The sequence below is a fragment of the Panthera leo genome, chromosome D3 (assembly GCF_018350215.1).
Source record: "Panthera leo isolate Ple1 chromosome D3, P.leo_Ple1_pat1.1, whole genome shotgun sequence".
NCBI lineage: Eukaryota > Metazoa > Chordata > Mammalia > Carnivora > Felidae > Panthera > Panthera leo.
This window is the reverse complement of record NC_056690.1, coordinates 55,857,410-55,871,341: the sequence shown is the minus strand read 5'-3', so window position 1 is coordinate 55,871,341 and position 13,932 is coordinate 55,857,410.

Here is a 13,932-nt window from a genome sequence, read left to right as displayed (position 1 = left end):
GTTTCGGTGTTCTTACTGAAATAACATTTTAGCAAATGGAAGCATTGATAAATTCACAAGATACAAACATAGTTTCTGCTATTTTATAGACATGATTATGAAGATTGCTACTGTTGGTTCATTCTTAGTAAAGTGTTCCCCAGAAGAAGATAGGGGCAGAGAATATGGAAGGAGGAAGGAACACGAGAGTGGAACCCTGCAGGGTGATGTTGGCTTAGCAAATCTATTTCAGCCCTTGTAGACACTGCTTTGCCACCAGGATACATATCCTGTTGACATCACTTATTAAAAGCCATCCAGCAAATTTTGTCTTCTATTTTATTATGTGACTGTTCTTCTTTTTTTTTTTAAGATTTTTTTTTTTTTTTTTTTTTTTGAGAGAGAGACAGAGACAGAGCGTGAGTGGGGAGGGGCAGAGAGAGGGGGAGACACAGAATCCCAAGCAGGTTCCAGGCTCTGAGCTGTCAGCAGAGAGCCCAGCGCAGGGCTTGAACCCACAAACCATGAGATCATGACTTGAGCTGAAGTCAGACACTTAACAGACTGAGCCACCAGGTGCCCCTATTATTTGAATCTTGCGTTGTTTAATCCATTCTGTGCTTTATCTCCATTGCTCTTAGAACTGCTTTTTTTTTTTTCTTTTTTCCTGTTTGACCCGCTTCACCCATTTTACCCATTGAGGTCTGCTGATTTAAATATAAATCTCATCCCAAAACACCCTTATAGAAACATCCATAATGTTTGACCAAATATCTGGGTATTATGGCCCAGTCAAGTTAATACTTAAAATTAGCCATCACAGTGTTGTGAAAATGTAGAAGCAACTTCTTATTCTTAGCAGATGCATGCATAAATATTTGATGATAAAGTGTCATGATGCCTGCAGCTTACTTTCAAATGATTCAGAATGCATGTATATATATATGTATATGTATACACACAAACATATATACATATATAGCTACAAATACTTATAGACACATGGCAAATTTGAACTATTCTTCATTCAAAACATTGATTATAGCAAGTTTAAGCTTTAGAAAAAAATGTTTTTAATCCAGACTTTTCAGTTGTTCAGTACTGTGGACAGTTTTTCTGCTTACTTTAAGATATACTCATAGCACATTATAGATGAGTATAATTTTATTTGTAATTATTATTGATAAATGGTCTAGTTTTATAATTCATCCAATTATTTTTTTTATTTTTACATTTTTTAATGCTTATTTATTTTCGAGAGAGAGAGAGAGAGAGAGAGAGAGAGAAACAGAGCACGAATGGGGAGGGGCAGAGAGAGAGGGAGGCACAGAATCGGAAGCAGGCTCCAGGCTCCAAGCTGTCAGCACAGAGCCCGACGTGGGGCTCGAACTCACAGATCACGAGATCATGACCTGAGCTGAAGTTGAACACTTAACTCAGTGAGCCACCAGATGCCCCAATTCATCCAATTATCTTAAGTTATTTGCTGTGTCCTTCAGAAAATAAGTTGTTAAAAACCAGTGTATGAATTTACCTTTAAAGAAAATAAAGTTAATGTTTCCATAATGTAGACTCTAGTTTATTGAAATGTGTTATAACTATATTGTGGAGTACATGATATATGTCAAAGCATGTGTTTATAATTAATATAATTAACACCAATCTTTCAATAACTACATGTTTCCATTTATCACATTTTATTTGTTAGTACATATGTTATTCTTTTTACCTATTATTTAAAATTATATGATATTTAACATACTTATATTTATTTAGACAGAAATTGACTTCCATTTATTATAAACAAATAATATTATTCCAGTTTGGAATATTTTTTCCCATAAAAGTCTTTGCCATATATTTTTTCTCAATTTCCTACTAAGAGGGATGTGTAATTATTAAAAATACAGCAATTAATGGAAGAATAATGAGAAAGATTAATTAGAAATTATACTTAGAAATTTTCCTAATAATTTGTGTCTTTAGGTATTCCTCTACTACATGGCTATAGCTGTCGTTAGATAAAAATACTAAGTTCTCTGCTAAAAGTATAAAATTCAAATATTTTAAATTCCAAGTAAATAATCATTTCAGAAATAGAAATGACTTTAACGATAATTGAAAAGCTTAGTGAAGACAAACACATTGAGGTTTAATAATAAAGGACCTAAAATAATGAAACTTTGGTTATTTTTACTTCATATCTTACCTAACAATTGGTTTTTGACTCTTTGAGTTGTTTAATTAAAGTCGTATTTAATTTGTGAGAGATTGACTTCCTTAAAACAATCAATTTTACTCTCAGAGAGAGTACACTACATCTAAACAATATATTTTTGTGTCTCATTACTCTTCTTTTTTTTAAAAAATAATTCCGCAGATTGTACAACACACTTGAAGCCTTCAAGGAAAATCCATTTCAAATACCAGTGAAGTCATCTCTTTTCTCTATGAGTACCTGGAAAGTAGAATTCAAAACACACTGTATTCAAATAGATTCTGTGTTTCCACTGAAGAAGAAACACTCGGAGGTGAAGGAATGCCTTAGTTTCATTCTCGTGTTTTAAATTTCTCTTCGAAACAGTGACTAGCTAGAAGAACTCTTCTTTATTAAGAGGTGAGAATAAAACTCATGCAGAGTAATTCATATAATTGTAAAACAGTCAACATTCTTTTTTTTTAAGTTTATGTACTTATTTTGAGAGAGAGAGAGACCGCCTGTGAGCGGGAGAGGGGCAGAGAGAGAGGGGGAGAGAGAATCCCAAACCAGCTCTGCACTGCCCAGTGCAAAGCCCGATGCAGGGCTCGAAATCACAAATTACAAGGTCATGACCTGAGCTGAAGTCAGACGTTTAACCGACTGAGCCACCCAGGTGCTCCTGATACAGTCAACATTCTTAAAAACAAATAACTTCACAAATAATTTTAGATTAAAACAAAATAAACTACGAGTCTTGTTTTCCTAGATGTTTCTAAAAGGTCAATATTGGGGCAATTTTAGGCACTGTTTTAAATTCAACTTTTGTTCACTAAGAATTTAGGAGCAGCAAGGTGGGCTAAGTAGTAAGGAAAAGCATGGATTCTGGAATCAGAATAGCCCTGTGAATTAGATGAGTTCTCATGCCAATTTCCTCATTTCTTGACAAAGAGACACAACTGTGCCAACGTTCCCTACATGTTGTTTCCCTGTTGAACTTGGCAATGACTTAACTTCAATGTAAGAATCTTAAGTCACCCTTGGTTAATGCACACCTTAGTACCATCCCCGTGGTTTCAGCAGCTTCCCTCGCTCTCCGCTTTTCCTGCTACATATCTCCTGTCCATCAGTACTAAAGACAAAGCACTCCAAGGCCCAATTTATTTTTTTCTTTCTAACAGAGCTACTATTCTTAAAATGTTCATTCTGTTATCACAGATGAGCACTTAGTAGGTTTGACATTTAATGATTTTCCTATAGAGGTACCTCCAGATTTTCGTAAGTCAAGCTATGTGTATTGCGGAGTGACGTCCCTAACTTTCCTTTTGTGGGCCAGCTTTGAACAATTTGTTCATTAATTAAGGTATGAATGTTTTATACTGTCACCTAGTGGTGATTGCTTGTCTACCAACAGCTTAATTTTGGCAGACTTACCATTGTTATACAAATGCTTGTATGATTATTTGAATACTCTAGTCAACCAATTTTTATTGAGTGGCTAGTATAAGTCAAGTTCTGTTCCAGACACTGGGGCTACGGTAGAAAAAGAAAAAAAAATCCCTGTCCTTTGGAACTTACTATATGGTATTGCAATGTGTTCTCTTTTCTAAATACAAATGAGAGAAAAAAATAGAAAAATAAAGAAATCTTTAATAACATGAAATATGAAAGACACATAATTTTATATAATTTTATATAACTAGTCACTAAAAGTGGAAAATTTTAGACCTAAATGGGGGCTTATGGACCTGAAGATGTTCACCAAAATATATTAAATAGCAATACAAAATTCCAGAAACATGTAATTAAGTGAAAAACATTAAGGACTTTACAATATGTTTGTCTAAATGCACTATACACACAAACTCTAGACTGTAAATTTATTTTCTTTTAAAAATTTTTTTTAATGTTTATTTTTGAGAGAGAGAGAGACAGAGAGACAGAGAGACAGGCAAGTGGGGGAGGGGCAGAAAGAGAGGGAGACGCAGAATCCAAAGCAGGCTCCAGGCTCCGAGCTGTCAGCACGGAGCCCTACGCGGGGCTGGAACTCACCAACTGTGAGATCATGACCTGAGCCGAAGTTGGATACTTAACCAACTGAGCCACCCAGGTGCCCCTGTGAATTTATTTTCTACAGAGGTATGTGTTAGCAATTCTGAAACTATGTGTATTCTGGAACTGAGAAAAAAGAAAGTTAATGTGGATAATGAGAGCCAGACTTCTTTTTTCCACGGGCAATAGTTATAAATCAGGAAGCGGTTATGGCTAGAACGAACCATGTAGTGTTTGGTTGGAAGTGGAGGTGTCAGTATTAACTATGATTTCATATGTACGTAGATAGAGCTAGATGTAGAAAACGACATAGGTGCGTATATTTCTTACCTCTCTCCATCGAGACGGCCTAGAAGCAAGGTCACCTTAGTGGCAACAAGCATACCTCATGCCTAGATCTTAGTTTCTAAATATTATTCTTCAAAAATTTTTTTTCATTTAGTTTTATCATCATGATAAGTATACTCTTCAATCCCCACCCCCTAAATATTATTCTCTAGTAAAATAAACTCGTGCCTTTTGGAGAAGTGACTGACAAGAGTTGGGATGGAGAAAGTACAAAATGAACTGAGAATAAGATGTCGTATCAGAAAGTAAGCAAATGTTCGAACAATGATGCCAGCACATTGAAAGGATACCGGAACCAACTTGGAGTTCCTGGTGGCTGCACCAGGACCATTTGAGCACCAAAGTAGGTAATGATAGTGGTGGAATATAACCTATAAAATAAAATAAATTTTTACAAGCTTATACTATACAAATATATAACTGAATACCCAGTAAAGGTAGGTAAGGGATAGCTCTTCATTACAGTAGAATTGCAATTAATAAATGAACAATAAATGGAATTACAAAATGACTATTTGGTGACAACTACAGTAATAATTATTGTAGACAAGAATCCTCAGGGGATCCTAAAATTAATGGAAAAAGTATCATGAGAAACAGAATATTTCCCTAATTACAAAGTATTTGTCCCATAAGGTACTTATTAATTTTAAAGGGAAAAAATAGTAACTTTACATGGATAAACCTGGAAAACATCACCTTAACCAAGTGATAAAGAGAATGGCACCCATAATAATATTGACACGATGCACTGAGGAGGCGTAATTCCATTGCAGGACTATTCTTTTTTTAAAAAATTTTTTTTTTTAACGTTTATTTATTTTTGAGACAGAGAGAGACAGAGCATGAACGGGGGAGGGTCAGAGAGAGAGGGAGACACAGAATCGGAAGCAGGCTCCAGGCTCTGAGCCATCAGCCCAGAGCCCGACGCGGGGCTCGAACTCACGGACCATGAGATCGTGACCTGAGCTGAAGTCGGAGGCTTAACCGACTGAGCCACCCAGGCGCCCCAGCAGGACTATTCTTGTCAAAAATGCAGGGCTTGAGTTTAATCACAAGAAAATACCCGACAAACCTAAATTGATGGATATGCTGCAAAATATCTGGCTGACCTACATACCCACTTCAAAAGTTTCAAGGTCATGACCAACTGTCCCGAGTTAGAGGAGACTGAACACACATAGCAACTAAATGCAGTGTATAGTCCTGGTTAGAGCTTGGATCTGAAGAAGGACATTAATGTAACAGTTAGTGAAACTTGAGTAAGGTGTGTAGGTGACTTAATGGTATTTTCAGTTTTCTGGTTATGATGATTGCAGTATGCTTATGTGACATATTAGCTGTGGGGGTGGCTGGAAGAAGGGCATATTGAGATTGTACTATTGCAAGGATGAAATTATTTCAAGATGATAAGTCTAAGAAAAAAATAAATTGGTAAATGTTTTAATTAGCAAATATTTTATCTTAAAAAGGGAACCTTCCCTTTCAGTTTTAATAAGATGTAAAACTTGTAAATTTGCTATTCTGTTTTCACACATTCAACCCTTGTATGATTTTGGGAACTTATTTTGTGACTGCTTGAGATAACCTCCAGGGTAATAGAATCATTAATAACGACTAATTGAGTAACATTTTCTTTTAACAACAGGTACAAAGCTAACAGACAATTTAATTAGAAAATTATAACTGTATTCCAGTTACAACTGCAATTATAATTTAGTGTTGATCATCTGTAGTTTTCAAACTTGAGATAGCACCAGAAGCGCCTGGAGGGCTTATTAAAATGAAGAGTTTTGGGATCCACCCTCCTGAGTTTCTGATTCAGTAGATCTCAGGTGGTGGCTAAGAATGTGAATTTCTGACAAGTTTTCAGCTGAGGCTGATACTACTAGTCCTGGGACCAGACTTTGACAAACCCTGGTCTAGACAAGAGTTCAAATTGTAGAATTAATGTCTCACCACATCTCTGTTATTTCTAATGTATATAGTTACATATAAAAGGCTTTTTTTCACTCCATTTTAACCCAGTTGCTGATCTAGAATATAAATATTGCAGAACTACAAACTGCTTTCATGGCGACTTTAAAATTCTAATGCCCAAAGTCATGATATTCGTAGGTGGGGCTTTGGGAGATGTTTGAATCATGAGACTGGAACCTTCTTGAATGGGATTAATGCCTTATACAAGAGGCTGCAGAGAGATCCCTAGGCTTTTCCACCATGCAAGGACACAGTAAGAAGGTGCCAGCTATGAACCAGAACTGGGGGCCCTCATGAGAGTGTGACCATACTGGCACCTTGATCTTGGACTTCTCAGCCTCCAAAACTGTAATAAATAAATGTTTGTTGTTTATAAGCCATCCAGTCTATAGCATTCTGTTAAAGCTGCTCATATGGGTTGGGACAAGGCTTGCTATGTAAGGTATCTGGAAATCCCCATCCTGTCCTTATAACAAGAAAAAGCTGGACAAACTGAAAATCAATTACTTCTTGGATCCATCAGAGAATTGAGGCTGCAGGACAAATTGCTAGCCTAAAAATCTGAAGGGACACTTTGATTCTGACTCAGGCATTGACCTTGCATCATGGTGCTTTAAAATAACCTTCCTTCATCCTGAAGAGAGCCATTTAAGAATAGGTCATAGACACAGACTATAGATTTTTTTGTTTAGTTTTGCTAAACATTTTTTTTTCTAAACAATTTTTACTTTTTTTCACTTTCATATATCTACAGAATTCTCGAGATCTGTGTGTGATTCTAAGATTCTTATGGTGTCCAAAGACCATACAAACAGCATTTGTTTTTTAGTGATGATGAGTACTGGAAAGGAAGTTATGTTCTTCTATCGCTGGGGGAGCTGCAGTTTATTGACAAGTGGAGTGATGGAGGTAATTTAGAAGATTCTCTTAGTTTATTCATTCATTCACAAGGCACAGAGCATTTTACTGGCCAAAGCACCTTACTGGTCAGTCAAATTTTCCAGCTTTGGCCATCGGGAACTTTTGCAATTAGTCCCTATGTTCCTTTGATATGCCCATCTTTGTTTTCTTTTGTTTTTCTCTTACTTTTGGAACTACGAGAGACTCCAGGGTTATATTTTCTATTTCCTGTTATATTTTCTGTTTCCTGCTCCAGTCCAATAATAAGCCATCTCTCCAAGGAACGCTGGTTCCTTCTATTTTAGAAAGGTATTAAAACCAGCATGTGGATGTTAGGTATACTCATTGCTACTGGGGTGTTGTTGTTCTAGGCCTTCTCAGATAACAGAGCGGGGAAATATATACGTGTATATACTAACTTGTGTGTATACATATCTATAAATATGTCCATACTACAAACATATGTGTCTATAGTAAGTTAAACATGAGCTCATATTGATGCCTTCAACTCTAATTCAATTAATCGTAATATATAAGTAATTCTAGCCTCACTTGTGTGTAAACTCCTACTCCAACAGTGAGACATTTGGCTCCAACAACCCAACTTAATTGTTAATTTAATTGGAATTACTGGTTTGTTTACTCAATTGTTAAATTCAAGTATACAGGTACAGAAGTATCAGAATTATTAACCCTTACCCTCAATGTGGTTATCAACCAGATAAATGATTTTTTGCCTTTAGTTTCATAGAATCCATTCATTTCCAAGGTTACTTAGGTCAATATCTCTTTCTCCTTTAGTGAGATTGTATTCATACTTTTGTAATACAGTTAGGTTGTTTTGTTGTCGTCCACATTTTATCCTGGAATCCCTTGCCCTCCGAAATGATTTAAAATTTGCATACATTAAAGTTCATTCTTTGTGTGGCAAAGTTCTATGAGTTTTCAACAAATGTGTAGTGTCTTGTATCCGTTCTTATACTATCATAGTGAATGGTTTTACCATCCTAAAAAATTCACTTATTCATACCACTCCGACCCCAAACACCAGGAAACCACTGACCTTTTTACTGTCCCTATAATTTTGCCTGTTCTAGAATGTCATACATTTAGGAAGAGACAATATGTGAGTTTTTCAGACTGACTTTCACTTAGCAATATGCATTTAAGATTTATGCCTTTTATTTTTATTTCTGAACAATATTCAACTGTACGGATGTTCATTTATAACATTTATAAAATGAAAGTTCGTTTTATTTATTTATTTATTTATTTATTTATTTATTTATTTATTTATTTTTAATGTTTATTCATTTATTTTGAGAGAAAGACAGAGACAGGCCGTGTGTGAGCCAGGGTGGGGCAGAGAGAGAGAGAGAGAGAGAGAGAGAGAGAGAAAATCCTAAGCAGGCTCTACGCTGTCAGTGCAGAGTCTAAGGAGGGGCTTGATCTCATGAACTGTGGGATCGTGACCTGAGCTGAAATCAAGAGTCAGATGATTAACCCTCTGAACCACACAGGGGCCCTGTTTTATTTTTGAGTCAAATTCCATCGTATGGACGTACCACTGTTTGTTTACCCTGTTAGGTATATCACCTATAAAGGGGCCTTGGTTGTTTCCAGTTTGGGGTGATAAACCTGGTATAAACTTTTCCAAGAAGTTTTTGTGTGTGGACATAGATTTCCAAATCAGTTGAGTAGAAGCCTAAGGATGTCATAGCTGAATTACATGGCAAATCTATGCTTTGCTTTGTAAGGAACTGTCAAACTGTCTTTCAAAATGATTGTACCATTTTGCAATCCCACCGGCAATAAATAATTCCTGTGGCTCCCCATCCTCCCCAGCAATTAGTATTGTCAGATTTTTTAAATTAGCCATTCTAATAGGTGTGTAGTGATATCTTACTGTATTTCAGTTTACAACTCACTTATTATAAATGATGTTGAGCATCTTTTCATATGTGTATTACTTTCTTGGGTGAGATATATGGTTAGACTTTTGGTCCATTTTGAATTGGATTGTTTGTTTTCTTATCATTGAGTTTTAAGTATTTGGGATGCAAGCCCTTTATCAGATATGGGTTTTGCAAATCTTTTCTCCCAGTCTGTGGCTTGTCTTTTAAAAGTCTCTTAACAGTATTTTCATAGAGCAGAAGTCTTTTATTTTTAATGAAGTCCAAATTACATTTTTCTTTCATGGATTGTGCTTTTGTGTTATATCTAAAACCTCATTGCCAAACTGAAGCTTACAGAGATTTTTCCGTTTTCTTTTTCTAGACATTTTATAGTTTCAGGTTTTTCATAAAGTTCTATGATATATTTTGAGTTAATTTCTAAGTAAAGTGTAGATTTTGTGTCTAGGTTATTTGTGTGTGTGTGTATGAATGTCCAAGTGTTCCAGCACCATTTGTTGAAAAGAGTATCTTTTCTCCATTAAATTTCTCTTCTGTCAATATATTCTGTTGGGTGCATTTCTAGGGTCTACATTAATTGATCTATGTGTCTATTTTTTAGCCAGTACTATGCTGTCTTGATTACTGTGGTTTTACAATAAGCATTGAGATTGGGTCTTGTGTTTCCTACATCTTTTCTTTCTTATTATACTGTTGGATATTTTAGGTCTTTTGTCTTTCTATATAAATTTTACAATCAACTTGTTAATTTCTACAAAATAACTCAGAATATTATACTTTTCTGCATATAGATCATTTATATATTTTGTTACACTTATGCCTAAGTATTTCATAGATTTTTGGTGCTATTATAAATGACATTTTGAAAATTTTGAATTGAAAATGTTCATTACCACTTTATAGGAGTGCTTGGCTTTTGTATCTTTGACCTTGTATCTTGCAGTCTTACTATAATTGCTTATTTGTTCCCGGATTTTGGATTTGTAGATTACCTAAGGTTTTCAACACAGACAGTCTGCTATCTGTGGAAAAGACAGTTTTATTTCTTCCTTCCCAATCTGTGTACTTTATATTTGTTTCATTAAAAAAATCTTTGTATTAGATAAGACTTATAATGCAATGTTGAATAGAAGTAGTGAGATAGGACATTCTTGCCTCATCCTAAAACTTAGGAGAAAAGTGTCTAATTTTTCACCATTAAGTATGATGTTAGCTTTAAGGGTTTTGTAGATGTTCTGTATCAAGCAGACAAAGTTTCATTTATTCCAAATTAGCTGAGAGATTTTATTAAAATGGGGGTTGGGTTTTGTTTTATCTGTATCAATTAACATGGTTATATGATTTTTCTTTGTTAACCTCTTGATGTGTGATGAATAACAATGATTGATTTTCTAATGTAGAACCAACCTTCCATATGTGGAGTAAGTTCCACTTGATTGTGGTGTATAATTGTTTTACATATTGTAGTATGCAACTGCTAATATTTTGTTGGGGATATTTACATCCATGTTCATGAGATATCATTGGTCTCTAGGTTTTCTTTCCAGAGATGTCATTGTCTAATTTTGACATTGATGTAGTAATGGCCTCATAAAATGAGTTAGGAATTCTTTTATCTTCTAGGTTTTAAAAATTTTTTTTTAAATGTTTATTTATTTTTGAGAGATTGAGAGAGAGAGAGAGGCAGAGAGAGTGACGGAGACACAGAATCCAAAACAGGCTCCAGGCTCTGAGCTGTCAGCCCCAGGGCTGGAACTCAAGGACCGGGACATCATGACCTGAGCTGAAGTCAGATGCTTAACCCACTGAACCACCCAGGTGCCCTTTTTCCCTTCTAGTTTTAAGAAGAGATTGTACAGTTGGGATCACTTCTTCCTTAAATAGAATTCAATAGAATTTACCAGTGCAACCAGCTGGGGCTGGTGCTTTCTCTTTTGGAAAGTTATTAATTATTGATCCATTTCTTTAATACATATAAGTCTATTTAGATTATCTATTTTTCCTTGTGTAAGCTTTGGTAGTTTTTGTCTAACAAGGAATGGATCTACTTTAAGTTATCAAATGTCTGGGCATGTGGTTGTTTATAGTATTCCTTTATTATCCTTTTAATGTACATGTGATAAGTATAATGACCTCTCTTCCATATTTGAATTTGGTAACTTATGTCTTGTATTTTTCTTGGTTAATCTTCTGGAGGTTTATTGCTTTTATTCCATTTTCCAAAGAACCAGTGTTTGGTTTGTTGAATTTCTACACTGTTTTCCTATTTGCAATTTCATTGATTTTTGCTCTAATTTTGTGTTATGTCCTTTCTTCTTGTTGTTTTTGCTTAATTTGTGATTCTTTCTTAGTTTTCTAAGGTGGAAAGTAGGTTATTGATTTTAGAATTTTCTTCTTTTCTAGTGTTTGTACTTAATGCTATAAATTTCCCTCTATGTGCTGCTTTTACTGCATCCCACAAATTCTGATGAGATATAATTTTATTTTCATTTAGTTTAAAAAAAACTTTAAAAATTTTTCTTGAACTCACCTGTTATTTATAAGTATTTTGTTAAATCTCCCAAATTTGGGGGTTTTCTAGCTCTCTGTTATTGATTTCTAATTCACTTCCATGTGGTTTAAATTTTTTTTAATGTTTATTTTTGAGAGAGAGAGAGAGAGAGAGACAGAATGCGAGTGGGTTAGGGGCAGAGAGAAAGAGAGACACAGAATCTGAAGCAGGCTCCAGGCTCTGAGCTGTCAGCACAGAGCCTGATGTGGGGCTCAAACCCACGAGCTGTGAGATCATGACCTGGGCTGAAGTTGGACGTCCAACCGACTGAGCCACCCAGGCACCCCTCAAATCCATGTGGTTTGAGGACATATTTTGTATATCTCTATTCTTATAAATTTGTAAGTTTGGTTGTTTGGCCCAGAATGTGGTATACCTTGATAACTATTCCATGTGAGTTTAAGAAGAATGTGTATTCTATCTGGTGCAGTCATTATAGAAAACAGTATGAAGTTTCCTCAAAAAGTTAAAAATAGAACTACCTTGTAATCCAGCAATTTCAATACTAGGTATTTACAAAGGATATATAAATATTGACTCAAAGGGGCACATGCACCTCAATGTTTAGAGCAGCACTATCAACAATAGCTAAATTATGGAAAGAGCCCAAACATCTATCGACTGATGAATGGATAAAGAAGATGTGGTGTGTGTGTGTGTGTGTGTGTGTATAGATACACACACACACACACACACACACACACACTATGGAATATTACCCATCAAAACAAATGAAATTTTGCCATTTGCAATGATGTGGATGGAGCTAGAGTGTATTATGTGTATTAAATATGTATTAGGTATGTATTACTTACTAAGCTTAGTAAGTCAGAGAAAGGTGAATGCCACATGATTTCATTCATATGTGGAATTTAAGAAACCAAACAGAAGAACATTGGGGGGGGGAATAGAGGGAGGCAAATCATGAAAGACTTTTTAAAAAATATTTTTTAATGTTTATTTTTGAGAGAGAGAGAGATAGAGAGAGAACGAGCGGGAGAGGGGCAGAGAGAGAGGGAGACACAGAATCTGAAGCAGGCTCCAGGCTCTGGGCTGTCAGCACAGAGCCCCACATGGGGGCTCGAACCCAAGATCTGTGAGATCATGACCTGAGCCCAAGTCAGACCCTTAACAGACTGAGCCACCCGGGTGCCCCAAGAGACTTTTAATTATAGAGAACAAACTGAGGGTTGCTGGAGGGGAGGAGGATGGGGGGATGGGCTAAATGGGTGATGGGTATTAAGGGAGGTACTTTTGGTGATGAGCACTGGGTGTTATAGGTAAGCGATGAATCACTAAACTCTACTCCTGAAACCAATATTACACTTAACTAACTAGAATTTAAATACAAACTAAAAAAAAAGAATAATTTGCATTCTGCTGTTGTTGAATAGTGTTCTATAAATCTCACTTAGGTCAAGTTGAGTGATAATGCTGTTCAAGCCATCTCTATCTTCACTGATTTTTTGCTTGCTTTATATACTGGCAAAGAACTGTTGAAGTCTCAACTATACCAACAGGTCTCTTCATTTCTTCTTTACAGTTCTATCAGTTTTTGCCTGACAGTTTCTGATGGTAGGTGTATGTGCATTAAGGGTTGTTATGTGTAATTGGAAAAGTGATCCCTTTATCATTACATATGCTCCCCTTTATCCCTGATTTTTATTGTTCTGAAGTTGCACTGTTCAAAGTTAACACAAATCAGCTTTTGATTATGGCAACATGTTATATTTATCTCCATTCCTTTACTATTATTCAATATGAACTCATATTTAAACCCCATCTTGTAGACAACATACAATTGGGTCTTATTTTGTAATCCATTCTGACATTCTCTGGCTTTTAATTGGCATATTTAGACCATTCACATTTAAAGTGATTATCATTGGATTAATATCTATCAGGTTTATATCTTTTCAGCATTTTTTGTGCTAATTTTTTGTGTATGTGTGTTAGTTTTTCTGTCTTTCTGGTTTTAATTAAGCATTAATTGCCTTCTTTCTTAGCATATC